Source organism: Mobula hypostoma, chromosome 7, assembly GCF_963921235.1.
Source record: "Mobula hypostoma chromosome 7, sMobHyp1.1, whole genome shotgun sequence".
NCBI classification, from domain to species: Eukaryota; Metazoa; Chordata; class Chondrichthyes; order Myliobatiformes; family Myliobatidae; genus Mobula; species Mobula hypostoma.
The window spans coordinates 116,936,954-116,948,250 of record NC_086103.1 but is presented as its reverse complement, the minus strand read 5'-3'; positions in this window follow the sequence as shown (position 1 = coordinate 116,948,250).

The window sequence follows — 11,297 nt, the reverse complement described above, 5'->3', positions numbered from 1 at the left end:
GACACAAAAGTTGGGGGTGTTGTGGAGAGTCTGGAGGGTTGTCAGATGTTTTAGCTGGACATCGCTAGGATGCAGAACTATGCTCAGAAGTGGCAGATGGAATTCAACCCAGGTAAGTGTGAAGTGGTTCATTTTGGTAAGTCAAATTTGAAGTCAGAATATAATGTTAATGTTATGACTCTTGGCAGTGTGGAGGATCATCGCGATCTTGGGGTCCGTGCCCATAGGAAAACTCAAAGCTGCTGTGAAGGCGTATGGTGCGTTGGCATTCATAAACCATGGTACAGTGGTAGAGTTCAAGTGCAGTGAGGTAATGTTACAGCTTTATAAGACCTTGGTCAGACCTCGCTTGGAGTACTGTGTTCAGTTCTGGTCACCTCACTACAGGAAGGATGTGGATACTATAGAGAGTGCAGAAGAGATTTACAAGGATGTTGCCTGGATTGGGGAGCATGCCTTATGAGAATAGGTTAAGTGAACTCGGCCTTTTCTCCTTGGAGCAACGAAGGATGAGAGATGACCTGACAGAGGTGTATAGGATGATGAGAGACATTGATCATGTGGATAGCCAGAGACCTTTTCCCAGGCTGAAATGGCTAACATGAGGGGGCATAGTTTTAAGGTGTTTGGAAGTAGATACAGGAGGATGTCAGAGGTAAGTTTTTCACACAGAGAGTGGTGGGTGTGTGGAATGCACTGCTGGCAATGGTGGTGGAGGTGGATACGATAGGGTCTTTTAAGAGACTCCTAGATAGGTGCATGGAACTTAGACAAATAGAGGGCTATGTGGTAGGGAAATTCTAGGTAATTTCTAGAGTAGGTTATACGGTCGGCACCAGATTGTGGGCTGAAGGGCCTGTAATGTGCTGTAGATTTCTTTGTTATAGTTCTATGTTCTGTGTTCCACTGTTTAGGAAAAGCTGTAAAAATAAATTAGGAAATTATAGGTCAGTGAGTCTGTCATTAGTAGTGGGAAAGTTATTGGAAGGTATTCTAAGGGACCGGATATGTGAGTATTTGGATAGATATAGATTGGTTAGGGATAGCCAGCATGGCTTCGTGCATGGTAGGTCATGTCTAGCCAATCTTATAGTGTTTTTCGAGGAAGTTATCAAGGAAGTTGATCAAGGCAAGGCATTTGACAAGGTCCCGCATGGGAGGCTGGTCAAGAGGTTCAATTGCTCGGTATTCAAGATGAAGTAGTAAACTGGATTAGACATTGGCTTCGTGGGAGAGGCCAGAGACTGGTAGTAGATGCCTTTCTGACTGGAGGCCTGTGACTAGTGGAGTGCCACAGGGATCTACGCTGGGTCCATTGTTTTTTGTCATCTATTTCAACGATTTGGATGGAAATGTGGTTAATTGTATCAGCAAATTTGCAGATCACACCAAGAATGGGGGTGTAGTGGACAGCGAGGAATACTATAAGCTTGCAGCAGGATCTAGACCAGATGGGAAAATAGGCTGAAAAATGGCAAATGGAAGTTAGTACAGACAAGTGTGAAGCGTTGCAGTTTGGTAGGGCAACCAGGGTAGCTCTTACACAGTGAGCGGTAGGTCACTGAGGTGTGTGGGAGAAGAAAGGGATCTGGGAGTATGGATACATAATTCATCGAAAGTAGCAGCACAGGTAGAATGGGTTATAAAGAAAGTTCTTGTCACATTGGCCTTCAGAAATCAAAGTATTCAGTACAGGAGATAGGATGTTATGTTGAATTTGTACAAGACATTGGTGAGGCCTAATTTGGAGTATCGGGTGCAGTTTTGGTCATTTACAGTAAATATGTAAATGAGGTTGAAAGAGTGCAGAAAAAATTAACAAGGATGTCGGCAGGACCGGAGGACCCGATTTATAAGAAAATATTGTATAGGTTAGACTGAGGGGAACATGAGGAGAAACTTCTTCATTCAGAGTGTCATTAGAGTGTGGAATGTGCTGCCAGAGCTAGTGGTGCATCTGAGCTCAACTTCAATGTTTAAGAGAAGTTCCGATAGGTACATGCATAGTAGGGGTATGGAAGACTACGGTCTGGGTACAGGTTGATGGGACGAGGCAGTTTAAATGGTTTGGCATGGGCTAGATGGGCTGAAGGGCCTGGTTCTGTGCTGTACTTTTCTATGACCATATGATGGCGCCATAGCAACAAACTCTCACTCAATGTCAGTAAAATCAAAGAGCTGACTACAAGAAGAAGCTGGAGGGCTGGACGTCCATGACCAAATCCTCATTAGGGAATCAGAGGTGGATAGTGTCAGTAACTTTAACTTCCTTGCTGTTATCATATCAGAGGATTTAAACTGGGACAACATGCGAGTGTCATCATAAAGAAGTTTGTGTAGATTTGGCACATCATTTAAAACTTTGATAAACTTCTATAGATGCACAGTGGAGACTATCCTGACGAGTTGCATCAAAACCTGGTATGGAAATATCAATTCCCAGAATCTGAAAAGTCTTCAAAAGGTGGTGAATACAGCCCACTCCATTGCAGACAGAGCCATTCCCACCATTGAGCACATTTACAAGGAACTTTGCCACAGGAAAGCAGAGCCCATCATCAAGTTCCCCCATCATCTGGGCAAAGCTGTCTTCTTGCTACTACCATTGGACAGGAGGCACAGGAGTCTTTGGTCCCACACCACTAGAGTAAGGAACAGTTATTACCCTACAACTATCAGACTCCTGAACCAGTGTGGATAAGTTCACTCACTTCGACTCTGAACTGATTACTCAACTGGCTTTCAAGGACTCTACAACTCATGTTCTCAGTATTATTTATTTCCTTATACTTTATTTGCACAGTTTATCTTCATTTAAAAATAGGTTGTTTGTCTGTCTTTGTCTACAGATTTTTTCATAAATTCTATTGTATTTCTTTATTTTCCTGTACAGTAAATGCATGCAAGAAAATGCATCACAAGGTAGTATATGGTGACATATGCATACTTTGATAATAAATGTACTTAGAGCCTTGAACTTTGATTACTGAGCTGTCCATGAACACATGAATATTATTTCATTGTCAACAAAACCAAAGAACACTCAGGGATTTCAGGAAACAACATTACTAATAAAACATCTAATATACATAAGCTCCCAATTTAGTTTACTGCATGAATGTATTTATTTAAATTGCTAAATCCTTTTTCAAAATGCACATCTATTTTAATAAGCTCTCCTCTTTCTAGCAATGGATCCTGGGTTAAATTTCGACATCAAGGAGCAAAACTTTCATTACCTAATCAGTTTCGATGACATAGCCAAAAAGGAACACAAAATAACATAAACGCAACGCAAAGCACAGGAGTTGCTAAGTTTAATTAAAACTCTTAAACAGCATAGTGATTGACATACAGAATTGCAGTTTGGCAAAATGTTGATTAGTAAGAATTCAAGCAGATCAAAAGACCTGAGCATAAAGTCTCAGTGAATTGGTTAAATACAGATAAGACCAAATACATTTTGGCTCTTGAAACCTTTGAATGAAAACCTTGGGTGGAATCCAGTGCCAAAACAAAGCTTTCGATTTGCCATGCTCTGACTGGTGTGTGATTATCAGTCATCTGTTGTACTCACTCCCTGAACATTCAGTGACCTTTGTTTCACAGGGTGATGGAGTTGAATATAAATCAAGGAAAAATAAGTTTGTACTGTGGGGGAAAATATTATTGCTGAAATAGAATTATAGGGTTAACAGACTGAATGATGGAAAGGGGGGAGGGAAGGAGAAAGGAGGAAAGGTTTACCAAAGAAAGGAGAGATTAAATGTTAAAAGGGATAATCTGTAAAACAAAATGATGATATTGGGAGCATGTTTAAAAGAAAAGTAAAGGTCTAAAAGCAGAAGGCTTTTAGAAGAACAAAATCAACAGCAGAAGTTCTGTTGAGTAAAATGGAGGCAATAGTTATGATATGAAATAATTGAACTCAACCTTAAGTTTAGAAGATTGGAGTGTCAAATCAAAACTACATTGAGCTGCATTGGATCATTTTGGGAGGAGAGAGAAACCAGAGGGGGATATGGACTGTGTACGAATTGACTGGATCATGCTATCATCTTGGATGAATGTTCTCCATAAAATAGTTAATCAATCTGTATTCAGTACACTCAATGGAAGGAGACATCATAGTGAGCAGGAAGCGCAGCTGACGGGAAAGAAGGCAATGCACAATAATAATAAATATTGCATCTGCAGAATTCCTGTTGTTTAATAATAAATATTTGTTGCGTTGGCCATTGGGAAGGGAGATGACAAAAGTCTAAGTGTGGGATCTCTAGAGACTACGTGGAAGGGACAAGTCTCATCTGTTTTTCCTGCAAGGACTCCACTTTCTCTGCATTCATTACACCTGTTATGATCGTCTACGTTTGTGTTCTTGTGTGCATTCTATTTGCTTCGTTTGAGAATTCTCCTCCACTTCAGTTGACAGCACCATCACCTATCATTTACAGCGATGTCAGGAATTAGCTTCTGTACTTTCACTTTGTAATTTTTCCTAGCTGTGTTTAATTGTTCCATGCAAAATTAATTGTGATGCATCCTATGGATTATTTCTTAACATTAGATCAAATGAAACTGGTAATTGAATATTGATGTAATTTGTCTAACAGAGTCTGTCAAATAAATGTTAACTTAGATTGTTCTTTACAATCTTTACTGTCAATCTTTCAAGGTCTAGGATTTAGAGCTAAAACACCCACCATTCCTGGTCCCCACGCATGTTGCTTGACCCATGTGATTCCTACTGCAGATTGCTTGTTGTCCCAATATTGAATCTTTCATCGTAATTTCCGTCTGTATCCGTTGATTTTTTTATGTTGCAGGTGTGAAGGTAGTTTTGATTGGGAAGCTCAGCCAATGCTCTTTCTAATGACAAGATGTTCCCAGTTATAGTCACAGAGATGGCAGTGAGTGCTCAGGTGCACTACTGGACTATGAATATCAGTCAGTCAAAAGACTTCAAAGACACTGTTTATTACTAAAATTAATCCATACATCCTTCCAATCTCTCTTTGAAGAGGGGATTAAAATGAAAAACTGTACATTCTTTTGAAATACGTTCATTTTCCAAGAAGTCAATAGTTCAATGGTTCAATTTAATATCAGAGAATTAAATTGAACAGTATACAACCTGAAATCCTTACTCTTTGAATTCTTATAGGCATCTATTAGTCTCGTGAGACCATGGATTTGCACCTTGGAAGGTTTCCAGGGTGCAGGCCTGGGCAAGGTTGTATGGAAGACCAGCAGTTGCCCATGCTGCAAGTCTCCCCTCTCCACGACACCAATGTTGTCCAAGGGAAGAGCACTAGGGCTGATACATCTTGGTACCGGTGTCGTCGCAGAGCAATGTGTGGTTAAGTGCCTTGCTCAAGGACACAACACGTTGCCTCAGCCAAGGCTCGAACTAGTGACCTTCAGATCACTAGACGAACGCCTTAACCACTTGGCCACGCACCAACACAATTCTTTGAGTTAGAAATTCAATACTAAATTGGATCTAATTAATGCTTTGTAGTTAATAAACTTAGATATAAATAATATGAACATTCTCTGATTCTTAATATAAGAACTCCAGGACCACTACTCACATAAAATTAACTCTGTAATTGCCATGAGTTACTCATTTCTTACTCTGTGTGTGTGTGTGTGTGTGTGTGTGTGTGTGTGTGTGTGTGTGAGACAAACGCCGAGCTGTTAATTTGCAATAGAAATCCTGTATACAGTTGAAGCTTGGTCTTGTATTCTCGCAGAATGCACAAACCTGGGGTCAGCTATAGATGCTTTATGGTTGCAAGTTGCAGTCAACCACACTGGGGTATATTGTTTAATAATGGTTTTTAAGATGCAGCATGGAGAGAATGTAGTCACTGGGCGTCACAGGCTTTACCAACATTTAAAAACTTGTCAGCCAGCTCTCATTGACTCATTTGGCTCTTACAAAAGAAAATCCTCTTTGCCAAACAATGCAAGTCCATCCTCCCTCAGAATGCACGACAAGGATGCCAGCTGGCGACATTTCATGTCTGGTGAACACTTGTTGATTCTCTTGCGTGAAACACAAAAATGGAGATTTCTATTGGGAGACCCTCTGGTTAGAGAGGAGGAAGGGTGCTGTCAGAAGTAGAAAGAAAGAAAGGCAGCGGAAAGAGTACTTACAGGAAAAGATTGATAAATGGCATCAATAGCATCTTCGCACTGAGCTCATTAAGTGAAAGTCCTGGTAATTTTGACGGATGATAGCATGAAACAGGCAGTCATGTATCTATGTTCCAGTAGAGCCAGTAAATCTCACTACTGCTGACCCTCCAAAACCTCAGGACTGAGTTTTTATACTCATGGATACTGTTACGTACCCCGTAACTGGGTTGCCAAACCAGCAGAAATGGATCACTCAGTTGGAGTCTGGAGTACTAGAACTAAGAAAGTTTTATTAAAGAAACAAGCAACACAGTAATCGAAAGGATAATAAATGCAACAATTCAACAATGATAACCACACATGTACACAGAATTAAGATAACAGCATCAATCAAGCTCTATCGTTGTCTAGGGGTAAATGACCAATTTCAAAATGACTCAAAGTTCAGTCCAGTTTAGTAGTTCAGTTCGCAGTAATCGTTGCCATGGCGGTGGACAACGTGGGGGAAGAGAGAGATAGAATAGGAACAACTCATCATTCAGAACGGCTTCACTCACAGACCAGCGAGATGGCTCACAAACAGCTTTTGGGCGGGTCCTTGGTGATGTCACCTGAGGTCACCAACTGTGACCCCTCCTCCAGATGCGGTCGATCCTCTGCAGTGAACCCGGCATCCAGGCAAGGGCGGACACACACCGGGTTCCCGCTGATCGTACCTTTCCACCCTTGTCGTTGTCCGGTACTTCTCACCCACTCATGAGAAGCGCACCGCTTCCAGGGTCTCGTTACCTCGGGTGGCGTGTGTGTCTGTCTTAGCGAACCTGTCCCTTTTTATCCCCCTGCTGGGGTATCGCCTGTCCATCACTTCAAACAGTTCAGGGTTCAAAGGGGGGAGCCGCTCCAGACAGCTCTTCCTCCCACATCCCTTCATTACACATCTCCAGACGCTGCTCCATTGTTCCTTATCTCTCCTTCCCCTGAGGGCAGGTGGCAGACCAACTGCTGATGCCACTGATGCTAGCCCAGGCCAGCAAACATCTTAATTTTATGTGTATTCTCGTAACACTTCCCCCCTTTAAGGATTTTTACCGGGAGGTAAAAATTACAAACATGACTACATTATCTGATACATACACAATATACATCTTTAACAGTTATTTAGCTAATACAGAGAATTTGAAGCTGTCAACACCTTGACAGACAGTCATCACATTTTCTGTTCCTTTTACACGTGTTATTAATTACTCCTTAGACCAGGCTCCAACTCAGCAAACTTCATAGTGGCCAAAAACACTGATGAATTGCGACCAATGTAACCTCTCATTTGGTTTTGTCCCGGACCACAATAACAAGGGTCGTCCCATTCCGACTCAGTTTTCTCTCGCAAGGGCTTAGTAGGAGGGGGACGGGTATTGACCGCAGAGTTATTGCAAAACTTCCTGCAGTACCCCACCATCTCCAAAAGCCTTCTGAGGGCCCTCTTGTCTGTCGGGGTTGGGAGGTCAGCGATAGCCTGCACTGTAGCTTGCATCACTGCCAGCTGCCCCTGTGTCACCACAATTCCCAGGTAAGTGACATTCGTGTGGCCGAATTCATTTTTTCCAAGGTTCACTATCAAGCTGGCTTCAGACAGCCGTGTTAAATTGCCAATACACACCTCTGTGTTCATCAGCCCTTTAGTCACTGAATTACTCAAAAAATATGGGTGTTGTTTACTTGGCTGCCCTATTGTAACAGACATAACCCAACGTCCCAGTTCTTTGCATTTCCTCGGGACAATCAAACACATGGGTGCGAGTCGTTTAATTACTCCTTCGGGGATTAAGGGAGAGACCTTATCAGTAGACCTGGCCAAAACAATAGCCTTCTCCCATCTGACCGATCCCATCCTAATCTTTTCAAAATGGTTCTTTTCTCTTAACAGGGGGCCCCTAGCTTCATTGATTTCCACGCTAACACCGACTAGGTTTGTTAGCATATCAAAAGCCGGTGACCGTCTCAGTTCGCGTCGGTCATGATCAATAACATTCTTCCCCCTGGGCAGCCGGTAACTCTCTTTCATGATTCCACCAACTGTTTCCTCCAGCACCGCAAAATGTCCACCGGGGGGTACCTCGTGGGCCATGTTAAAAACCTCATCCCCATAACTCTTTTGCACCACCCCCCACTCCTCATCTGCGGATGCTGTACTTGATTTCCCTTTCTTCCTTAGCACTTCCTCATCCGCACAATAGCCTACTAGTTCCCTTGTCAAGGCTGTGTCAGAGAGAGCTGTCTCGGCCAAAACCATCAGCCCCTCGTCTCGCTCCTGCGTCTGCACAAATTCTTTCCTGGCTACTGCTACGTCCGTCCCAGCTCCCTCACTACCTCCTATCTCACTACACCCTGTCTCATACAAGGTTGGCAGAAATGTTTCAGCCAAATTCACCATCGCGGGCGGGGCCTCCATGCTGGCAGGCTGACCCGTCAATCTCACGACTGGGAACACGATTCCTCCGGCGATGTCATTACCGAGCAAGACTTCCACGTCTTTCATCGGTAATTCGGACCTCACCCCGATCGTGACTAGTCCAGAGACCAGGTTGCTCTGTAAATGTATCTGGTGCAAAGGGACTGACTCTGTCCCTTCCCCAACACCTTTGACCTCTACCTCCCCAGTCTGGGTCTCTGAGCTAAACTCTAATACACTCTTCAGTATTAGTGACTGACACGCTCCCGTGTCTCTCCAGATCCGCACTGGAACTGGTTTTAACCTCTTTTTCACTGACACCAGTCCGGCCGAGATAAACCTCTCGCGCCCTTCCTGGACTTTTTCAGACCTGTCCTTCCCTAGCGGTTCGCTTAACAGCTCAATACAGCCATTCAAAATTTCCGCTTTTCCTTTCCCCGTCTCCTTCCTTGGGGCAAAGCACCTGGACGCAAAGTGTCCGACTTTCCCACAATTATAACAGACGACCCCAGGAGACTTCCTACCAGGCTGCTCCCGGTCTACCTTATCCTTTTCACTAGTCCCCGGCTTACTTTCTGACTTTTCCGGCGGACTCTCCCCGCCGTCCTGACTACCCTTCTGGTAGCCTTTACTCGGGGCAACCTTCATTTTATGCGTCAACGCATACTCATCCGCTAACTTAGCAGTTGCGGCTAACGTGGCTGCCTCTTTCTCATCGAGGTAGGGTCTCATACCCTCAGGGACACAACCTTTAAACTGCTCAATCAGAATCAGCTGCAGCAGTCTGTCATAATCCCCCTCTACCCCTTTCGAGGCGCACCAACGCTCACAATATGTTTGCATCTCACGAGCAAACTCCAAATACGTGCGGTCCCACCGCTTCCTCGCATTCCGGAACCTCTGCCGGTATGCCTCCGGGACCAACTCATAAGTCCTGAGGATGGCCTCCTTCACCACCTCATACTTCTGGGCATCTTCCGGGGATAAGGCGGAGTAAGCTTGTTGGGCCTTCCCTTTCAGTACACTCTGAAGTAAAACAACCCACTTATCCCTCGGCCAGTCCTGACTTATAGCTACTTTTTCGAAGTGGAGAAAGTACCGATCCACATCGGTATCGTCAAATGGGGGAACCAGCCTAACCTCCTGGGTCGCCCGGAACCCTCCACCTTGGTTCGGCACGAGCCCCTGCTCGGCCCTTATCTTTAACTTCTCCAGCTCAAATTCCCTTTCCCTCTGTTTCTCCTCTCTCTCCAACTGTCTGTCCCTCTCTCTCTCTTCTCTCTCCAACTGTCTGTCCCTCTCTCTCTCTTCTCTCTCCAACTGTCTGTCCCTCTCCTGCCTTTCTACCTCTCTCTCTTTCTCCTGCCTTTCTAACTCTCTCTCTTTCTCCTGCCTTTCTAACTCTCTCTCTTTCTCCTGCCTTTCTAACTGCTTCTCTTCGTGTTCTAACTGCCGTACCCGGAACTCGTGCTCGAGTCTCAGTTTTTCAAGCTGTACCTGTACCGCGTCTCCAGCAGGTTTTTCAATAGACACCACCCCCAGCTCACCTTGGGGAAACACACCTTTAGATACATAGTGCTCTACAATAGCTCTGTGTATCTCCTCTCTCCTCATTGTCGACTTCACCTTAGCAAGATTCACCCGTTTGGCCACAGCTATCAATTCCGATTTCCAGGCATCCTCTAATGCCTCCAAGGTCGGCGCCTTTATAAATTCCTCAACCTCCATTTCTGCTGTTTGTCTTTTCTTTCTTTCGGGAATTTTAACCCAATCAATTTACTCCGTCCCAAATTTAGCGTTCAAAATCGCGGACGAGAACCCCACTTATGTTACGTACCCCGTAACTGGGTTGCCAAACCAGCAGAAATGGATCACTCAGTTGGAGTCTGGAGTACTAGAACTAAGAAAGTTTTATTAAAGAAACAAGCAACACAGTAATCGAAAGGATAATAAATGCAACAATTCAACAATGATAACCACACATGTACACAGAATTAAGATAACAGCATCAATCAAGCTCTATCGTTGTCTAGGGGTAAATGACCAATTTCAAAATGACTCAAAGTTCAGTCCAGTTTAGTAGTTCAGTTCGCAGTAATCGTTGCCATGGCGGTGGACAACGTGGGGGAAGAGAGAGATAGAATAGGAACAACTCATCATTCAGAACGGCTTCACTCACAGACCAGCAAGATGGCTCACAGACCAGCGAGATGGCTCACAAACAGCTTTTGGGCGGGTCCTTGGTGATGTCACCTGAGGTCACCGACTGTGACCCCTCCTCCAGATGCGGTCGATCCTCTGCAGTGAACCCGGCACCCAGGCAAGGGCGGACACACACCGGGTTCCCGCTGATCGTACCTTTCCACCCTTGTCGTTGTCCGGTACTTCTCACCCACTCATGAGAAGCGCACCGCTTCCAGGGTCTCGTTACCTCGGGTGGCGTGTGTGTCTGTCTTAGCGAACCTGTCCCTTTTTATCCCCCTGCTGGGGTATCGCCTGTCCATCACTTCAAACAGTTCAGGGTTCAAAGGGGGGAGCCGCTCCAGACAGCTCTTCCTCCCACATCCCTTCATTACACATCTCCAGACGCTGCTCCATTGTTCCTTATCTCTCCTTCCCCTGAGGGCAGGTGGCAGACCAACTGCTGATGCCACTGATGCTAGCCCAGGCCAGCAAACATCTTAATTTTATGTGTATTCTCGTA